Genomic DNA, 14,917 nt, shown 5'->3' on the forward strand with positions numbered 1-14,917 from the left:
TGAACGTGCAGAGCCTGGATGCTTCTACACCAGCACTTGCCTGCAATTACAGCCCTCCTTGCAGAGACGCCGCCAGCCTGAATTAGTTTCAGCCAGCAAGCGAGCAGCGAGGTCAGGCCGACCATTAGCGCCGGCGGAGCGCACCGTCCCGCTTGCCCCGGCCCTGGCCAGCCGTGCAGCACCTTTCCTTCCCCACGCCGGGGCTAATCCTGACCCATGTTCCCAGTGTCGGGCCACAAATCTGCCAGGCACGTCTGGGGAGAGGCACATCGCTCCTGAAAAGGGCTTTGCCAAAGCAAGGACGAGGACGGCAAGGTGATGAGCTGGGGCCCGGCGTCACGCTCTCACCCCCTCCCTCAACTCAGCTCTGGGATCCCCGGCAGAGCCAAGTCCTCCAAAAACATTTCATGCCAGTGAACAGTTTCACCCGCCTCAGAGGCAGAGGAGAGGGCTGTCCACAGAGGAAGGCAAGCTTGAAATGTTACGTTTCTGATGCTTTTTCTTTTTTTTTTCCTCAATACCTTCCAAAGCTGCTGAAGGTGGATGGGATGCCACGCACAGGCATGGCTAACAGAAAGAGCTTACCATGCCCCCTTCCCAGTGCCACAAGAAAACCCTGTAAGTATCTGAAACTGGGGATATCACCTGGGACAGCGGAGGGTTTCAGGATGAAGACCAGCATCAATCAGTTTGTTTGATATCAAGCAAGTTTTTCTTCTTGGGCCAATTAGCTGATGATCTGATTTGCCCACTAAGGTCACTGAATCATCATTTAGCAGTTTCAAAGGAGACAAGAAGAACTGGAGGCCAGTTTCCCCCCTCCAGCTCAATGAGTGATTCAAAGCGCAGTTAATGATAGTGGCTCGTAAGTATCTGGCAGAGGATTCGAGAGGGCAATTTATTGCCCCAAAAGAGACTGACCTCTTTCATGCCAAAGCAGCTCAGCCTGCGAAGATGTAGGGCCTGATTGTGCCATCTTTCTCTATGACCATTAAATACCGAAGAGCTGCCAAGCTCGAGTCAGACAGAGGTAAACGCAGAAAAGAGAAGCAGACCCAAGAACAGCTTAAGGAAGGTCACAGGGAAGACCCACCTTGTCACCAGCGGGCAAGAGACCTTTTTAAGGATGGGGATAAGAAAGGAGTAACACCCCGGGAAGACTTTTAGCACAAACCCTGCGTTTTTGTGAGTTTATATGAGATAAAAAGTGTGGCATCCCCTCATCTACAAAAGCTTCATTATTTGTCAACCTCCGGCTCCACAACCAGTAAACACTGGTTGATGTTTTTCTTCTTACTGGATGAAATGTGCCTAGAGGCAACAGGCGTTTTATAAATTATTAAACCAAGGGAAAATAAGGTTCCAACAAAGTGGCTGCAGAAGCACCAAGGGGCCGGTACAATTGGTACCAGCACGCTCACACAGAGTCATTTTTCCTGCAACGACAGACTCAACAAGAAGACATTGTTAGAAAGGGGCAGCCCGGACACGTGGTCCTGATGGCAAAGAGAAGACGCGGTATCTCTGCATTTCATCACATCCACCACAGATATCTGAAGTTCAACACTTTAAACCTTATTTTTCTTATTAAATAGTCACTTATGTTTTCCAGTCAGAAGGAAAATAAGCACTTTTTTTTTTTTTTAAACCTCATGAGGGATCTCAGGACATGAAGCAAACCCCATATAAATAATGTAATAAGAGTATTTTCAATATCATCGGCAGTTTTTGGCCCAACCCATAGCGTAGAGATTAAACAAGGAAGGGGAAAACATAAATGAAAAAGTATTCTTCACACTCAGGGTTTAATACATTACGTCTTTCACAACGAACACGATGCCCCGCCAGACTACATTCAGTCCCAGCCAGAAGAACCCCTTCTGCCCTAACAGCGCTTGGCCCTTCCATGTGTGAAAAAGTAGTTAACAGTAACGGCGGGGCTCAGGGCACCCGGGGCAAGGAAGGCTGGGTCAAGGTGACAGCGAGGGCAGCCCAGGCAGCCGCTTCTCCCGAGGTTCCCCGAGCGTTTCTTAGGGAACACAGGAGGGCTCAAACCATTAGGGTTCCCCCCCCCCCCGCCCAAGATTTGTGAGCCCTCTGCTTTCCTTGGCAATTTGAGAAGCCACTTTCTCTGCTGCTCCATTGTAGCTTGAAGCACCCTCCTCCTCCTCCTCCAGCAGTTATCACAGTGCAGAAAAGATCTTTTCACGATAACTAAGCTATAAACGTGAACTTGTTGGCTCGTCAGAGTCAACTGAAAGCACTTCTACCAGCACGGACACCTCAGACCCTGGAGCTGGAGAAGGGGCTGAAGTTGGGGCTGAAGTTCTCCTGGGCTACAAACTGAAGGAGACTCTCTCCGAGAAAGACCTTCATCTCCCACAGAAACCAGCCCTTGCAATCCTGATGCCATTTCAGGAATTACGGTTGCTCATATTTATGCTGCCTCCCGTATATTTCTTCCCCACCCCGATCACGCCAAAAGGGAAAGCGCTTCTAAATGCAATACGGAAAAGCCACTCACGAGCACACACGAGACGTTCACATCTTCATCCTCTTGGGTTCTGCATGATGACCCAGGGTACAAACGTGTATTTAAACACCAACGCCAATCAACGGAGTAAAAACTGCCTTACAGAGCTAATTGCATCCTCATCATCAAACGCGCCCAAGATAAGATTAGCCAAATTTACTGGGGGACTCGCCGGGTGCCCAAGATGCCACCCAGGGGAAGGCAGGCAGCGGGGCTACCTGACTTCGGTGTCTCTCGCCAGCCCCAGGTCAGGGCTTGGAGTTACCCAAACTCCGCGGCGTGACTGCGGCCGCTGCCCCGGAGGCTGCGGAGACCCCGCGGAACATCCGCGGCCCCGCGGAGGGGACACACGGACGCGGAGGGGACACACACACACACACACACCCGGGATCCCCGGGGGAAGGAGAACGCCGAACCCCACCGCCCCGCCCGCTGCATCCCCCCGCACCCGGCTCCGCACTCACCCGCGGTGGCTCCGCACAGGCGCACCCGGGGCCCGCCGCCCCGGCCGGCAGCGGCGCCGCGTAAACCCCGGTCCCCGCCCGCCTCCGGCTCCGGCTCTGGCTGCGGCTCCTCCCCGAGGTGGAGCCGCGGAGGGGGCGCGGCCGCGGAAGCGCGGGGGGGGCGCGGAGCCGGGGCGGCGCAGCCCGGCCTCTCCCGGCAGGTGGAAAAGCGCGGAGCGGGGGAGCATCCCCCGCTCCGCGCCCCCCATCCGGGGGACATCGCGGAGGGTCCTCCCCCTCCCGCGGCGCAGGGTGGACCCTGGGAAAAACGACGGTTTGTCCGCATCGGGATCGGGATGTGGCTGGGAAAGGGGGTAATTAAAATGAATATTTTCTTTTTTATTTTTTTTTAATTTAAGAAAAAAAAGAAAAAAAAAAAAAAGGTCTTCAAGTTTTGGTGGAAGGTGGCGGCCTTCCTGCTCATCGAGAGGATTTGTCCTGACCGCTGGCTGGGATGCGGGATGCTGCTGCCTGTGCTGAAGTTGGAAGGTCTGGGGAGGATATCCGGGTTAGAAAATGTTTTGCCTTTATTTTCTTTTTTTTTTTTTTTTTTTTCCTTTGCGGTGTAAATAGCCCATCCCGGCAGCAGGTTCCTGTTTGCCACACAGCGAGTCGACGCTAGGGACGGGGTCCCAGAGCATTTTTTTTAGGAGAAACTAAAAGCCAGCCCTAAAGTAACATACGTGGCAAGCTTTAAAAGCTGGGTGATTGATGCCCAAAACAACTTCCATTCCTGAAGGATGCCTCATGCCCATTTTATGGATAAAGAGAGGAAGGTAAGAGTCTTTGCCCGGAGTCAAAGCCAGTCACCGGAGCTGGGAGAGAAGCCAAGAAGCCGCCTGGGCCAGGGAGCAGCTCTCAGGAGCCCACACTCACCCCTGCACCGTCTGGGAGCGGAGCAGAGAGGATGCCTCATGCTGCTGTCAGATATTGTGTCTGGGACGGGTCACCTTTTCCGAGGTGAAATAGGTTTCAGAAGGTTTGGAGAATTAATCACCATCGGCCCTGTTTCTCCTTGGGAAATGGCCCCCACCCAGATCTAACAGATGAACGAGGAGACAGCTCTGAGCATCGAGCTGTGGGGTTTCACCAAAACGTTCTACCCCAACCAACGCCTTTGGGTTTGAAATGTGACTCGCTCCTTTGAACAGGGCAGTGTGCGGGTTGGTATTTATGGGTAATAAACCTGGATCTTTGTAGCTGTACCTGATTGTGAGGGATCATCCAGAGCGTGAGGATCTGTTTAAGGTGGGAATTTGCCCTGATGAGCGTCTGGGAGCTCTACCCAGATTTCAAATACTCCTGCTGCAACATGGCAGAACCATGTTTTAAGAGTCACCCAGTGACACACGGAGACATGCCTTAACCGTACAAACTTGCCTTATTACTGCATTTGTACATGCAAAAATCTGGAAAACAAAACTGATGAGAAGAAAGTACATCCATGTCTTCCTTGTGGAATGCACAGAGGTGCAGGCACAGGATGGGAGAAAGGGGAAGATTCTTAGCCACGTTAAAGGTTAATTATGGATCTGGGACTAGACTTAGATCCTCACCAGCCAGAGACCTCGTCAGCCCTGGGTCGTGCAGGTTTTCCAAGGAGCGAGTCTGGCAGCCGGAGCCTTAGCCCAGGGCGCTGGAGAGCCAAGCAGCTTCGGACCGGTCTCTGAAGTCCATAATTCAGTTGTCTGTTTATTTAAAGTGTGTTGTAAGCACAGCTGCTCTGGGAGGCACGTATGGTAATGACGGGGGGAGTCACATACATATGCTGGCGCCGTGCCACACCAGTGAGTCAGCGTAAGGAGCCGAAACGCATCTTAACAGTTAGAGGATCAAAAAAAAAAAAAAAAGGCTCCTTTTCTGTTCAAATTTGGGTACGAGCATTGTGATTGGGAAGATACAAGGCCAGCTACCACGTCAGCAGGCTCTTGCGGTGCCCAGAGCCCAGGAATGGAGTAGCTGGAGATCCTGAGGGCAGAGGGAGGGGTGAGCACGCCAGAGAGAGCCCGCGGGCATCTGCATCGTCCTCCGCTCTGCCGGCAAATCAAAGCTCTTGGTTCGGGTGCCAATACAAAGATTTAGAGCTAGAATAGAAATACAATTTGTTTGTTTCCTAATGCAGTCAAAATTCAGTGCATCAAGTTTTCTTTCTTGTACGACTTAAAAATATTATAGAGATTTCAGTTTAAAAAAAACACAAACGAACAACCAGCTATTTCAAAAGTGAGGTTTCTTAAAAAGCACTACTAAAACATCCAGCATTTTCAAAGACCCAGTTCCCAGCATCTCTATCTCATCCAGCGTTCAATCCAATTTCACACCTAGTTTTGGTCCCTCAAATTCCTTTCTTTAGCAAGTTCACTGTTTGCTGGAAAGATTTCACCCGGCTCTAAGGGGAGGGTTTTTCTCTCGTGCTTTTATAACACATACATTATAGAATCATAGAATACTTTGGGTGGGAAGGGACCTTTAAAGGCCATCTAGTCCAACCCCCCTGCAATGAGCAGGGACATCTTCAACTAGATCGGGTCGCTCAGAGCCGCGTCCAACCTGACCTTGAATGTTTCCAGGGATGGGGCATCCGCCACCTCTCTGGGCAACACACTCAGGGGTCACACTAGACGCTGGCAACCAACCGAGCTTTCTGGATTAACAAGAGAGGTAGAAAGCTGCAGTGATTGAAGGACACTGAGCAGACCCCCTAACTCAGAGGCACAGAAGGATCTGCTGGTCTTGGGGCTGCGCTGAGTTAAAAAATGTAGAAGTGAGGGGACAGCAAAAGTCGTGTCCTTGTTCTGCAGGCACAGAGAGCGCATGTGGTTGTGATTGCTGCTTCATCGTACGCTCGCGTGGTGACAGCTTGTCAAAGCAGAAAGCGGCTGAGCGTAGGTAGGTGCAGCGGGAGCCGAGCGCCGTAGGAGGAGCTGTGCCAGCAGCTCCGTGCACGAGATGAAGGTGCTGCCCCATCGTCCCCCTCTCCTCTTCAATCTACGCTTCCATCTCTACAGTTTTAGTTCCCTGGCAGAGTTTTATTTTCATGATCTTTAAAGGTCACCTGATGTATTTCACTCCAGCTAAGAGGTGCTGTCGCTAAGAAGCAAGGCTGATGGCAAGCAAGTAGACCATGTCCATACTTACACCCACGGCAAACGAGCCCGAGCCTCTGCAAAGCAGGGGAGCAACCCACTCTCCAGTGTGGCGATGCTCATGGGCAACATCTGGCAGCCCAGAAAGGGCTGGGGAGAAGAAAGAAGCCACGAGACAAGAAGTGAAGGCAGAAGTTGGTCACAGTCAGTGAACACAGGCTGCTTCGAGCTCTGGGGCTTGCCCCGTGCAGGAGGTAAGGCCAACTGGGCAGGGGAGGCACGGAAAGCACTGGGAGGCTGCAGGAGATGAGGGTGGGAGAGATGGAGGTGGGGAAACAGAAGGAAGTGGGCGATCTCGCAGTCTTAATGGTGAGGGTAAGAGGCTTCAATCTGAGATAATGGGAGGAAGTCAGTGGTGCGGCGCGAGGGGAATGGCGGGGCAGGGGAGGAGAGATTCAGCTGCAGGGTGTGGGGTGTCTAGAAGGAAGCAACGAGGGACAAGAAGAGGAAACAATGCTCAAACTCGGGGGTTGCCAGTGGTGAAACACTATCTTAGAGAAAGATATATGAGCAAAAACCTTGACATTAGTTGTTCTCCGTAAAAAACAAACAACAAGCAAAAAAACCAACAGATTCAAGGGCTTGGAAAGTGCTGAAATCGGTAAGAGAAGAGGGCACAGGAGGACACTGAGGGAAAGCTGAAAGTGGCAGCAGAAACGTGGGACTAAAAGAGATGGAGGGTTAGATCTGGGATAGGCCATGAGAAGGCCATGAGAGGAAATCAAAGATTAGACAAAGAATAAACCAGGAGGCAAAACAAAAGGGTGCACAGATCTGGCTCCAGTGTGGTACAGTGCAGCAAAAAAGTGCTGCAGCAAAAGTCAAAAGTAACTCATCTTTCATATTTGAGCACCAAATCAGTAAAAAAACATATTTGCAAATGCTGGCAGAAGGGACCCTGACCTTGAGGAGCAGTACTCCATCTCCACTAGGAAAGCCTACGCCAAACTGGGCAGGAGCCAGTGAACTGGCACAACAAATTCCCAGCAGTCCAACAAGTTATCCAAGCGTATCCTCACCGCTACAGAAAAATTAAGACTCAGGATGGTGCCAATGACAGTTTGTACCTTGTAAACATACCAAAAGAAGAAATAAGATTAATTGATCAACTCTCAATATTTGTACAACTCGCCCTCACTAAAAGCTGCCACTAATTTCTCCTCTTTTCCGTAGGCACAAAGGCCAATTCTCTACGAGCAAAGCGTTCAGTACCAGCTCCGGCAGCAGCACTGGCCCACAGCAACGCTGCAGTGTCACCACCCAGGACTTCCCCAGAAGAAGAGCCATTTGCAGATGCAAAAGCCGGGAGCACGTTTGGAGAGCAAACCTCTCCACACGCGTAAAGAATCACAGAACGTGCTGGGTTGGAAGGGACCTTTAAAAGTCACCTAGTCCAACCCCCTGCAGTGAGCAGGGACATCTTTAACTAGATCAGGTTGCTCAGAGCCTCATCAAGCCTGGCCTTGATTGTCTCCAGGGATGGGGCCTCCACCACCTCTCTGGGCAACTTAAGCCAGTGTCTCACCACCCTCAGTGTAAAGAACTTCTTCCCAATATCTAATCTAAACTTGCCCTGCTCTAGTTTAAAGCCATTGCCCCTCATCCTATCGCTACATGCCCTTGCAAACAGCCCCTCCCCAGCTTTTTTGAAGGCCCCCTTCAGGTACACAAAGGTCCCCATAAGGTCTCCCCAGAGCCTTCTCTTCTCCAGGCTGAAGAACCGCAGCTCTCTCAGCCTGTCTTCATAGGAGAGGTGCTCCAGCCCTTTGATCAGCCTGGACCAGGTCGACCTATGGAAGATTTCATGCCGTGACAGGAAAGAAATATTACAGGCTGGTGGGCAAAGATCCACGGCTTGCAAGGTTGTGAGTTAAAATCCCTGTGGTTAGGAGCTGGCCGCCTGCCCAGCACTGAGCGTGAAACTGCCTTCCCGTTATTAATGGCACGCTCCTCCTCGTCCTCCGCCTTGACGAACGGGCACCTCTTGCCCCACCTCGTCACTGGCGCCTGTACTGAGAGCTTTCGTTAGAGGCACTTCCAGTGCCGTTGCCTCAGGTGAGCATGCCCATAAGGTCACTTGGGTGCTTGGCATGAAGTCCTACAGGGGCTTGCTTTTGGGGGGGTTGCTTTGGTGGTGGTTTCCTCCTCCCAACTCTGCACAGACGCTGCAATAACAAGCAGAGCAGAGCCCACCAAAGAAGCAGCAGATCTTCAGTAACAGCGGCTTTAATCTCATAATTAATCCCTACATCTTTTCTAATGCTTAATGTCCCCCGTGGTGACCTCCCTCCTGCCGCAGCAGAGAAATGTGTGGGGTAGGTGCCATCTCCAGCAGGTTCTGGATGAAGACCACCCAGGCAGCACTACATTTCTTTCTGCCTACGGTTTTGGGGGCCGAAAACCTTTTCCATTATCGTAACTCTGCATCTTGTTTCTTTCCTCCAATCCTCAGACCGCAGTTAATGCCTGTTACTTACCTTCTTCGCAGCAGGTTGGGAAGATTAATTAGAAAGATTGTCTCAAGGTGCAAACTCTGCATCTGGCTGGAAATTCTGAAGGTCAGAAATAAGCTGATTTAACCCGGTATCTCTATGCCTGTGAGAAGCTTTGAGGGGAAGCTGTTTTAAGGGCTAGACACAACCTACAGTCAAGGCATAAAAGCATGGCAGGCTTCTGGTGCTGCACAAGCTCCTCGGGCTAACGTATTAGCAATAGATGCTATCTTAGGGAGTTTAAACATGACAGCAACGCATGAGGAGGGGAACCCCAAAAAACACCCTCCAAAAGGGCTTTCAATCAGAAGGAAGATACTCTGGCCACCTGAAAACAGGCATTTCTGGACAGCCCTAGAGTCAGTGTGGAAGGCTTTAAGAAAGAACAGATCCCATTAGGCAAAGCAAGGTGTTCCTCTAAAACACCTCGGCACTGGATTTTACTGACGGATGTTTTAGCTTTTAGATAAAACAATGCTATTTTATTGGCAGTCCTCTCCACTCCCTTCCCTTGACTGAAAAAAGCCATCACTCCTGATGGTGTCCTTGAATTTCTCTCTTTCTGGCCCTGAAGAAATCATCCAGCCTATAATTCATTTGTGGAACCGGGGTGATACTTCACCTATATTTCAAAAAGCTGACAGAAATTTGGAAAATAACTGCCACGCTCCTGTTCTGCAGCCTGGGGGCTACACCTACAGAACGCAGAGACTTGCACAGAAACCCAGCGCAGACCCGTGTGGGCAAGTTTGGTTCATCAGCAAAACGGGGTCTACACCTGCCTAAGAAGCCCCTGAAGTGCTACAGGTTTCTCCGAGCTCTGGCTTCTTTCGTCTGTTAAAAGTAGTAGATTTGTGGAGATAGCCCAGACCCAAAGATATACCCCTAGGTCACAGGGACGTGGCAGCTTTATTAAGTCTGGTGATAAATAGAGACAGCGACACTGATTTTGAAAGCAAACATCAATTTTGCAGAGGATTGTGGTGGTTAGAGGGAAGGTCAGAGCACTATCAGAGGAGAAACCTGACGTTTTCTACCCAACTATCACATACTGGTCCCATTAAGCAGCCTTCCATTTTCTATTGGACACCCCTTGATTGGGAATTAATTCAAATATCTCCTGTGCACTGCACTTGAAACTCATCAGTGCTTTGTTATCATCTGTGAGCTTTCTCCCCACTTTAAGCAAATATGGTACAATAATCTGATTTACACTAAGTGCACAGAATGTTTAGCCATAAAATCCTCTGCAGCATTCAGGTATTTGACAAACTGAAGTGTTTCAGGGTGTGCCTGGCATTTCTGTTTAGATCTGCAACTGTTTAATCTGTTTACGGATCCAATCATCAGGGAAAAACTTGGCCTCAGAGCCCTTTGGAACAGGGAAGCTGCAAACAGGTTTCCTGCATCCTAACCCCAAGCCCTTGGCTTGGGCCGGCACTTGCAGCACGTAACCCTTGAGCCATGTTACGTCTTGAAGACAACTCAATCCCCTGGTTCTGCTGCCTGAGGAGATTCACCTTCTGCTTTCCAGAGGAGTGAATTCCTGGGGAGTTTCTCTCCATCTGTTCCCACAGCTCTGGGGCTTTCACTCGGGTCCTGAGAGTGATTACGGTGATGGTTTCCTGGACCAGCAGCCCAAAGTGCAGCCCCTCAATGGCCAGCATCACCCTCCCTTGACTCTGAGTAAGTCCTTCCATCAGCATACCAGAGAGCTGTACCCAGCTGGCCTGACTTCAGAGGTGCTCCAAGTTCACCAGGTCTCGACTATCTTTGAAGTAAAAGATCACAAAGAGACTTTTAATGCCAGAGCCGCCACTCAGAGCCCTGGGCAACACGCGCCTGCCCCGCCGGGAAACTGAGATCCTGAGAGCTCGTGCATCTTTAATGATGCTGCTCAGCCGAGCACACATTTGATAGCTGAAGGCATAAAAGCCTCAGCAGCAGCAAGAGTGTTAGAAGCCTTTGTCCATCTTTCAGGGTCAGATCTAGTTTCTACAGTTAATGAAAGTCCTCCCATTAGCTTTAGCAGGACTGGACTCCGGGTCCGAGCAGCTACAGGCTGCTCTGGGACATAGAGCTCCATCTGGGACATAGAGCTGTGAGAATCAGCAACCGGGTTATAGGGAGTTAAACGCACTTATTCCATGTTTAGGACTTTCTGCTCCATAAGAAGGGTGGCTTTACCAGTCAGGTGCCCTGATAGTGATGTTACAGACACAAGAGACTTGTCGCAGCAGCACTCGGATAACCAGGGTTATGTTCTCAGCAGCAGCAGAATCTGGCCCGTCACGCACACACACAGTGTTTCCAAACGAGGATACAATGCCTTTGCTCTTTAAACCCATAAATGAACATTTAAATAATCAGCAATTAAGAACAGCGAGAACTAAGCAACACCAACAGACACATCAGGAGGCACCAGAAGCTCAGCCCTTTACCAAAGTTACTCGACACTAGAAACACAGCCTCAAGGTTAAGGTATCTAGCCTTAATTGTATATTCGGTATTACACAACTCGCACAGCACTAAAAGCAACACCGGGATTTCTGTTTTCCCCCCTGAGGCTACTGAGACCTGGTTTAATGATGTATCAAGACAACTTAACAGAGCAGGAGAACATACGCAGAACAAACCTTGTGCATAAACGCTTATGGGAACTCACAAGTCACTCCTGCCGCAAACCTGGGTTTTATTTTGCAGCATCCCAGACTTTTCCCATTTTTACTGAGCTTTGAGCGAGGCGGATGAATGTTTTCTCCTGTCTCAGTGCATGCGGCAGTCAGTCCAGGCCTGGCTCTGCATCTGTCGCAGGTCAAGATTTTTCTAATTGCTTTCGTATGTGTTCCAGTAAAGAGGCTTTGTTAATGTTATAGAATAAATGAAAGACCATCTTTCCATTGAGATCCTAATGAGTAAACAAAAATCAAGACGGCAGCTCTAACAAGAAAAGTGCTGATGACAATGTAGACTGTGCTACAGTACTTACAATGAGAAAAATTATTTCTAATCAATATTAATTGGAAGTTTCCTACTCTGAGCGCTTGAGGGCTTATTAAGTATCTGGTTCCCAGTGGTACCAGCTGGGCTGATAATGGACATTACTCTCCAGAGTTTGTCTTTCTAATATGTTTTGACACAAGGATGAACATACGGGAAAAATAAATACTGAGAAAAAAAAAGGAGCAAAGAGCAAGATGATGGCTGTTTCACGGATGAGTTTTGTTCACATACTCCTCTGTTTCCTAAGAAATAAAACCGTGACTTCCTAGTTCCGATTAGAAGATTTGCTGTTTGATCAGGCAGACCAGAGGGCTTCGCTTTGAGTTTTTAATAGACGCCCCGTGTCTCCTCTTCCCTGCTGCTGGTTTAATAACAGCAGAGTTGAACCGTGCAGTTATCCAGCTGCTGTGAAGGTGACTGTATGCATGAACACTCACACCATTTACATTACATAAACATCTGCAGCATAAACACCTCTTTCGGTCTGAAAGCGTTAGGGGTGTTGGCTCATTAGCAAGGACACAAACAGAGAGCTACCACACCGCTCGAGAGCCCAGGAAAACAGACACGTAGAAGGGAAGAGGGCACTATAGAAATATAAAGGGACATTGGATAAAGTTATCACAAAGCACATGAGACACTTCTAAATTTTGATAACTGCTTAGCATTTAATTTCTTTTTTTCTAATTCCACCCACGGGCAAAGGAATAAAGCCCTGAATTTTTAAATAAGCCTTGTCTTGAACTCTCAGTGCAGAATCCCAGCGGAGTTAATGGTGTGATGACTCAGTGCTGGTTACCGGCAGGACTCAAACTGGGGACTTGCGGCACTAAACACCTCCCGAAGGGAAGGGGTCAACTCACACCAGCACCTGGTTGCCCCCAGTGCTCTGCCAGCCTGGCTACCTACCCCAAACCCACTCGTTTTCTCAGGGATTTTGAGAAGGATTACTCCGGAGGAGAAGGAAAGAAGGGGGAACTTGTGATGCTTAATCTGAGCAGTCTTAATTTCTTAAGGATTTACAATATTTTCATACCTCAGAGAAACACGACTCTGCAGATCCTCTAGTGAGAGCTTCAGAAGGATTTGGGACCGCTGTCTCACCGTGGGCAAGGTGTTCCGCGGTCTGATAAGATGCTTTGGCATCCGTGTCAAGCTATTCCCAAGGGGCACTTGCAGTGGGAGACTGGTGGTCTGCCTTGTGCCAACGGACCCCTACAGCCAGGTTTGCCAGCTTGGCATGAAGCCTCTCAAAAAACAGCCCTGAAGCCTTCAGGTGTGGTGGATTAAACCACCCAGCTCCTCCTCAGAAGCCCCTACTCAGCATTTCGGGACACTAAATAACATATAACACAAAACACCATAGCTAAGCTTCTTTGGTAAGGTCTTAAATTTTCTTGGTGACGGTGTTTTAGAGGCATACAGAGAGGGAGGCATCAGAGAAGCCACCAGAAATACAGATTTATATCCAGTAAGTCTCACAGCTGTGGTGAGTATTTGCAGTAAAATCGTTTTCTTGGCTGTGCCTTATATCACACTCCAAGAAATAATTGTGACACCTGGACCACAGCGGTCTGATGTTAAAATATTGGTGCCTTGTGTCAGGGAGATATTTCTATCCCTGACCATGAAGCAGTGGAAAAAAAAAATACCTAAATCTGAAATAAAGTGGGAAGAAAGGCTTCCAAAAAGCAATGAATATTGGTTTAAGTCTCGGCCCACGGATATCGACAGAAGCCTTGTCTCGTTATCAGACTGAGCACTTACAAATCCCCTAGTAATGCCCAGTCCTGAAATATCAACTCTGCTGAGGCAAGGGGCAAAAGTCTTGCTTTTTGCTGTATGTGGTAGGTTTTAACTCCTCAGTCAGGTGTGTGTATGTATATAAACACGCATATACCCACGGACTGTAACAGAACTTTCAGGTTTGACTTTCTTAAAAAAAAAAAAACCACAACAAAAAAACAACAAACCAGCAGAAAGTCACAGTTTGCAGCTGTCATGAATGCACAGATATTGAGACTGGCTTGGTCACACCTCCTGGCATGGTGGTGTGGTGGCGTCATGCCTCAGTAGGTGGCCAAAGCCCTGGAAGGCGCCGGGCAGAGCCCAGCCCGAAGCTGGGGAGATGCTGCAGAGCTCCCCTGGGAGCACAGGGACTGCAGCGTTGGGGTGGGCGATTGTCAAGTAAAAGGCGTAGGGAGGGCTCTAGAAAAATCCTCTCCTGCTTCGTTTTACTAATCCACGCAGGCAGCTCTTGTTTCATTTCTGAAGACGGGAACTGGAGTTAATGGGTTGCTATAAATTCCTTATTACTGGAAAGCTGATGCTTTCTCTGTCTCTGCTCGACAGAGGCATGGAATAGCATTGCGAGAGAGAAGTTAGTGTGGTTTCCTTTGGCTCTCACACATCTACGGCAAGTGGCACTACAGCCTGGGGGAGACCCAATCTAGCGATAACCAAGAGCTCTTGAAAGCACAGGTCTCCTGTAATTTCAGGAGACCTGCCCTGCCTGGAGGGGCTGCAAGAACACAGAGTGAACCAGCAGAAACCCCAGATGAAGACACACTGGAGGTGTGTACCTGGTTGGCCGCAGGCTCACAGACTTATTTGCCCTCTGACCACCTCATCCGGGTGCAACAGGAAACCTCTGTGTGCTGTGAATTTAAAAATAACCAAAAAAACTCCTATTCAAGGCTCTGAGTGCATTGCACGTAACATAATCAAGCCTCAGCAGCCCAAACGCCTCAAGAACTCAGCCAACACCCTTCCACTTCTTATCCACTGAGGGAATCATCCACTTCCCCTCCTTAAAATCCAACCATCTGGTGCCTTCCACAACGCGTCGATACAACCATCAAATCAGATTTGTGAGGGCCATCAAAAATTCCCATGACCAGACACACCAGCATAGATCAGCCCAGCATCCAGAACACAGGGCATCGCTAGCAGAAAAATGACTTGAATAGTTCATTTGTGTCCTCTACTGTGTGCCCCCTTCACACGCACCCATGCAAGACGACGGTCCCTTCCCTGCAGCAGCAGTGGCCAGCAGGGCCAGTGCCAGCCTGCGGCTCAGCGCGTCCTCAGCAAAGCCGGCAGGACCATAAAGGAAAGCACCCAGGTCGCTGGCACACCTGACTCAACTTGTTCGACCTGAATACTCTGCTTTTAAAGCCTGAGCTTTAACATACCCACACCACCACGAGCAGACAGGTCCCTGACCTCCGAGCACCGCCT

At 49.5% G+C, this 14,917-nt stretch overlaps 1 protein-coding gene across 2 annotated transcripts in view; it reads right to left on the bottom strand.

Moving 5' to 3' along the window:
- The window catches only part of PPP1R16B (protein phosphatase 1 regulatory subunit 16B), a 62,149-nt gene extending 59,047 nt beyond the window's left edge, over window positions 1-3,102 (bottom strand). Inside the window, exon 1 of one of the 2 annotated variants that reach the window (XM_074605082.1) lies at window positions 2,998-3,102. The gene's annotated coding sequence lies outside the window, so the exon portion shown is untranslated. Of the gene's footprint in view, window positions 1-2,524 lie in introns of both variants that reach the window. The other variant, XM_074605083.1, reaches the window with a different exon arrangement.
- Between the last annotated feature and the right edge of the window lie 11,815 nt (window positions 3,103-14,917).

Source organism: Larus michahellis, chromosome 12 (assembly GCF_964199755.1).
Source record: "Larus michahellis chromosome 12, bLarMic1.1, whole genome shotgun sequence".
Classification (NCBI taxonomy): Eukaryota; Metazoa; Chordata; class Aves; order Charadriiformes; family Laridae; genus Larus; species Larus michahellis.